Genomic DNA, 6000 nt, shown 5'->3' with positions numbered 1-6000 from the left:
GGACCCCATGGACTATAGCCCGTCAGGCTCCTTTGTCCATGGAATTCTCCAGGCAAGAATACTGGAGTGGGTTGCCATTCCCTTCTCCAGGGGATCTTCCCGACCCAGGGATAGAACCCAGGTCTCCTGCATTGCAGGAAGCCCATAGTATGTTTGTGGGGCTGGGGGAGAATTCCGATAAGGAGGGAACAGATAAGGTGCCCCTCATCTGGGGTGCTCTAGGGATCCCTGTACACTGTGAGGCCATGGAGGCTCAGGGATGGCTAAGAGGGGGAGGTGAGAGGAGGACAAAGAAACTTGGCCTGCATATTGCTGTCATGTGTGCCAGCCCGCGAAAGCCCGCGAAGTCCAAGGGGCCTTGCTCAGCTTAAACCCTTTCTGGAATAAGCAGGTGTTAGAAAAAATACCCCATATTCTCTGCTTGGGGAATTCAGGGCGCTCGACGAGGGCTTCGCGGGGCAGAGCGACTGATCTCTGGGAGTGGCTATCACGGTCCAGAGCGAGTCAAGGGCCAAGACTACATCCCCTTCGGAGGTTTTGGAGAATGCAGTGAATGAGCCAGCTCATCCTCCCCACCCTCTTACTTCTACCCCTCCACCCCAGGCCGGAAGAGGCGCCTGCAGCCTGAGCCCCGACTCGCAGGAGGGAAGGAGGCGACGCGCAGCCACAGCTTTGTCTGGGAGGGAGGGGAGAAGCCCCGCCCCCAGGGGGCGGGGGGCCGCGAGAGGAGGGGGAAGAAGAAAGGCCAGGGAAGCAGGGTGGAGGGAGAGGTGGAGAGCTAGAGAAAAGAGTAAGGGAGGGCGGTCAGATCCGATAGAGGCAGATAAAGACAGAGGGGCGGGAGAGAGGACGAAAAAGGGCGGAGGGGGGCGGGGCGCCCGACCCCCAACTACGCGGCTGCAGCAAGCTCTGCCGAGCTGCTAGGGAGCCTGGCCCGCCGACTGCTGAACGAGCTCCGCGGCCACCCCCGCCCCCCTACTTTCCAATTCCACGGTCCCCGCAGCGCGCGCGAGATGCAGCCGGTTCCGGACGCAGGCAAGGCGCGGGGCGCGGGCGGCTGGGAGCGAGGCTCCCGGAGCAAGTTGCGGGGCGCGAGGTGTGGCGCACTGGGCGGTCCTCTCTCCCCCGGCAGAAAGTTCTCTGGCAGTGTCCCCCGCTTCCTCCGTGTCAGCCCTTCAGTCCCTCAGCGCCTGTTCTCTCTCCTTTCCCAGACGCTGGGGGTTCCAGGGCGTGCGGACTCCGCTGGGGCCGCGTAGGCGCGGAACCCCGGCCAGCCCGCCTTCTGAGGGACAGAGTTGTGGTCCAGGCTCGTCCTTCCCCTTCGATTCCCTGGGGGGTTCTTCCTTCTCTCCGCGCCAAGGGCGGCGTCAGGAAGCCCCCCGCCACCTTATTCCCGGGGTCCCCCAGGACTCCCTGGCGAGAAGTTGCCGGGCGGGCAGGTGCAGGGACGTCAGGCCCCGACAGCCCGGGGGCTTGGGTGGGTGGTGGTGTCCGATCCTAATCCGGTTCTCTTCTTCCCGACTGAACCGAGGGTTCCCTGGAGGCGAGTTCCAACCAACAGCGCCTGAGCCTCCCTTGGCCTTCAGAAGGGCGTTGGACGCGCTGGGGCCCTGGGTCCTCCTTACACTTCCCCTTTGCCGGCTCTTGGCCTGCCTCCAGAGCCTGAGGTCGTTGAGAACCTCGGCTTTGCGTCCTCTCTCACTGAAGAGGCAAGTGCCTTGGGCCGACTCTGGCCACCACTGCATTTTGAGCGCCTGCATTGCACTCAGTTCCTAAGCTGGAAGAGCCCTAGGGACAGAGAGAGGCACAGTGGCCTGACAGGGAGACATGCGGCTCCATTTTATCCTGGGGTGCTCTTTGGGTCCTGAGTTGCTCACTGCACCTCTGCCCCTCAGTGACAGAAGGAACTGAGGGCCAGGCTTCTGAACCCTGCGATGCACTTTATTCCCAGGTTTGTGGAATCTGGATCCCTAGAGCTTGTTCTCCCAGAGAACAGAGTTGTCTAGAGCTGGCCAAGTTCATAGTATGTACTTTACATGTGATGAGTGAATGTAGGCACCAGTGAGCTGACAAATAATTCCTGTCACAATTGATCTTGGTACAATGGGAAGAAAGAATTAGAAACAATGATTCTTTTAAACAGCTGTGAGACAGAACCAGGGGCCTTCTTTCCAGAGCATCTGGTTGAAGAATCTGGGGTTGGATTTATTTTATTCATCAATCTACATTTACTTACTGGAAACTTTTTCTTCAGGTGGTCTGAAGAATTAAACCTCTTGTGGCTAAGCTATATTACGTTGTTTGAGAAGAGGTTTTGTTTGTTTGTTTGCTTGTTTTAAACTTGTGTCCAAATTCAGTGTTTCAGGGACTAAAATTGAAGTCAGCCTGCAAGGTGCCCATTTGGGATCAGAGACTCTGGAGTAAGGCCATGAGTATGGGCAGCAACTGTGCTTTCTTCTCTGAACAGGTCAGCCTGATGCCTGGAAACTGCAGCAATCCAGTGGGCTCAGGGGGATGGAAGAGGGCCTCAAAGGATGGCTGAGCTCAGAGAGGCAGGATAGCTTTAGAAAGAGGGTAGTTCTTGCCCTGGGGTAAGGAGGTAGAGACACCTGGGAGTCTGGGCTGGTTCAATTCAGGATTCCCTGTGCTAATAAAGCTGGAAGGTGAATCCTGCTCCTCCTTCAGAAAAAGGGAGAGCAGAAGTGGAGTACTGAGTAGATCTTTGACATGCAACCTAAAAATACCCCATGTTCCTCTGTCCTTGTTTTTATGCTGGTGAAATCCGGTTAGAATGATGAGGACACCTTTGGGGGACCTTTGGTTGAGAGAAGGCCAGGGGACCTGGAGCCCCTAGTCACATCCTTCTCCAGGGGAAGGTAATATGCCCTCTGTACCTGGCCGAGCAGGCCAGGGCCTGTGCAGTATCTGCCCCTGCTGTATTTCTAGCTGGCAGCGTCCCCACCCTCCTGAGAGTGGTTTCACTCTGCTCGAGTCCACTTCTCTGGGGTTCATGCAGAGGTGGGACGAGATTATCAGAGAATCCCTTGGAGAGCTTGGGGAAACTGGACGATCCCAAGAGCAGTCTCAGGATTTGTCCACGTTCCTTTTCCTCTGCCCAGAGTGAGAAACTGGGAAGGTCTCAGCAGTGTTTTGGGGGATGGAACAAGACATCAGTCTGTCTTCAAGCCATGCTTGCAATTTATAGGGTTTATAAAACTAGAGCAGTTGTCCTTTTCTGCACCTCCTCGCTCATCCCACTACTCATCACAATATGGTCCAGTTATTTATCCCAGTGACATACCGTGCTATTTAAATACTCCCTGCCTCTCCAGAAGAATTTTAAATAAATCCTTAAGGCTGGGTTAGCTACCACAGGCCCATGATTGCTGACTTCAATTGTTTGATTATTTGTGGGTTCCTATGGAGGACGTGGTGGGGGAGGGGATGGAGCAGGAGGCAGAGGGGAAGCAGAGCGCAGTAAACAGGAACATCCTCCAGATTCCATTGGCTAGGTGGCCAGGAGGTCATTTTTAATCATCCCTTGGATGGTAGACTCTGGAGCCTGTAATCAGAGTTTGATACAGCTGCTCAAGGATGACTGCTTGAGGCTGTAGAATTCCTGCCCAAGGCAGCTGTGACTGAACTAGAGAAGGCAACCTCTCACTGAAGAAGGGGCAGGGAACGGGCATTTAGTTAATTCTTGTGGGATGAGCAAAGTGACTTAGAAGGGCTTTTCCTAATCCTTATATTGATAAAAATTAGCAAAAAGATACATTTTATTTCCCTGGACATGTTACACCAAAGTCATTTGGCAAATACATTTACTTTTACCAGCATGGCACTTTGCCCATAGTCTTAGTTTGATTACTCCTTTCTATAATGAAAAAGGTATTGGATTTGGAGTTTGAATGGCTTTCAGATTTTCTAGCTGCATAATCTTGGGCAATGGAATAGATGCTGTCAGCATCCATTCTGTGTTCCCTTGACCTCAACCAGTGCTGTTGGGAGCAAGTGTATAAATGCTCCAGCTCCCTCACTTCTCTGCTGGGGCAGCTTTGGGGCATATTCTATGCTGTCTTTCAGAGTTGCTTAGTAAGACCATTTCACAGTTGCTTATAATAATAACTGACTCCCGTCACTGGCTGCCTTCCCTTCCCTCTTTCACTTTCCCACTCCCTTTCCACTTGCACTTGAATCCTTGTCCTATGGTCAACCTCTGGGGGAACCAACCTAAGTCTTTAGTTTGTAGTTAAAAGTCATTTTAAGTCTTTGCCTCTCCATAGAGAATAGATCTTGCCAAAGGGGAGGAGTGCAGGAGAGGGTTGGATTAGGAGTTTGGGACCAGCAGATGAAAACTATTATATGTAGAATGGATAAACAACCAGGTCATATTGTGCAGCACAGGGAACTATATTCAATATCCTATAATAAACCATAATGGAAAAAATAAAGATAAACCTCGGTTCTGATAAAAAGTGGAAGATTCCTCCCACCCACAAGGACCTGAAAAGCTTGGGGCCACGTTTCCAGCTACTTCCAATGTCACTGCATCCAGAAATTGTTCTCTGACTGTGCCCCATGGGAGTATAGCCCCATCTTTTGCATTCTCATTCACATTTTGCCCATCCCTTTTTTCCTTGTTCCATTGTTGTCTCTCTCTCACCTTGTGCAATTTGAGAGCTGAGTCCTTGATTGATACTTCAGTAGCATCCTGCAAAATGCTTTTGACATCTTGGATTCCTTTTAAATATGGTTGAGTTAATAAAAAAGTGAGAAGAAAAAAAAAGGGCTCTCAGTCTCAGTTTCCCCAACTGAATGATGGAAATGATAACTGTCTCACTGTGACATGTGCTCAGACACAGCGAGCATCCGGCAAATGTTTGCTGGCTCTTTGAATAGTACAGGTGAGGCTATGATGGATTTGGGAATGGGTATTGTGGTGGACCGTGAAGAATTACGCTTTGGAGAGAGGGGCTCGAGAGCCAGTAGGAGCCAGCTCCAGCAACACCTGGCCTTGACTGGACTGGATGTGATCAGGGTCTTAATTTCCGATTTTGTACACAGGTGAGGAGGATAAGAATTACCTAGGTAATTACTAGGAGAAGGCGATGGCAGCCTACTCCAGTACTCTTGCCTGGAAAATCCCATGGATGGAGGAGCCTGGTAGGCTGCAGTCCATGGGGTTGCAAAGAGCCAGACACAACTGAGCGATTTCACTTTCGCTTTTCACTTTCATGCATTGGAGAAGGAAATGGCAACCCACTCCAGTGTTCTTGCCTGGAGAATCCCAGGGACGGGGGAGCCTGGTGGGCTGCCGTCTATGGGGTCACACATAGTCAGACATGACTGAAGCAACTTAGCAGCAGCAGCAGGTAATTACTAGGTAAAAAGAAATACTAGGTGTCGGAACTCCCCTGGCAGAGTCCAGTGGTTAAGACTCCACACTTCTGTGCTTCCACTGCAGGGGGCATGGGTTGGATCCTTGTTTGGGGAATTAAGATTCCAGAAGCCATGCAACATGGCCCAAAATATTTTAAAAAAAAGAATTGTACTAGGTGTCAAAATTTGGGTATGTTCAACTGTGCCCTAAACTGACTGAATCATTGTGTATGAGACACTTATGGGGTTCAGTTAAAAATTATTGAAATGTCTATGCTATGAGTTTTGGGGTGGAGCCTTGATTTCCTCTCCTCCAAGGGTAGAGATTAGATGATTCCACAGGTCCCTTCTAATCCCTGGTCTCCTCAAGAAGAGTCCATTGCAATCTCCTTCTGTCCATACAAAAAAAACCTTTAACAAAAGAAAATCTTTCATGTGTCTACACAGAGGTTACTCACCATGGGGCACCCAGCACTGGGCCATCCTAGAGTTTTAGTTTTACTATAGTCTTTCCTGCTGGCACAGGAGATTTCAGTGGAACCATCTCAGTAAATTTTGCCTTCCTTGTGTGCCAGTTTCACTTAATGACCTAGGCATGATATGTCCCCACAGGACTGGGGA

General features: G+C 51.1%; 1 protein-coding gene across 1 annotated transcript in view; it reads left to right on the top strand.

Moving 5' to 3' along the window:
- Window positions 1-796: 796 nt before the first annotated feature.
- The window catches only part of RASSF2 (Ras association domain family member 2), a 61185-nt gene continuing 55981 nt past the window's right edge, over window positions 797-6000 (top strand). The window contains exon 1 of the mRNA XM_055544215.1: window positions 797-1035. The gene's annotated coding sequence lies outside the window, so the exon portion shown is untranslated. The remainder of the gene's footprint in view (window positions 1036-6000) is intronic.

Source organism: Bubalus kerabau, chromosome 13 (genome assembly GCF_029407905.1).
Source record: "Bubalus kerabau isolate K-KA32 ecotype Philippines breed swamp buffalo chromosome 13, PCC_UOA_SB_1v2, whole genome shotgun sequence".
Taxonomy (NCBI): Eukaryota; Metazoa; Chordata; class Mammalia; order Artiodactyla; family Bovidae; genus Bubalus; species Bubalus kerabau.
The sequence above is the reverse complement of the archived record's forward strand: the minus strand, read 5'-3'. Positions and strand labels throughout refer to the sequence as shown.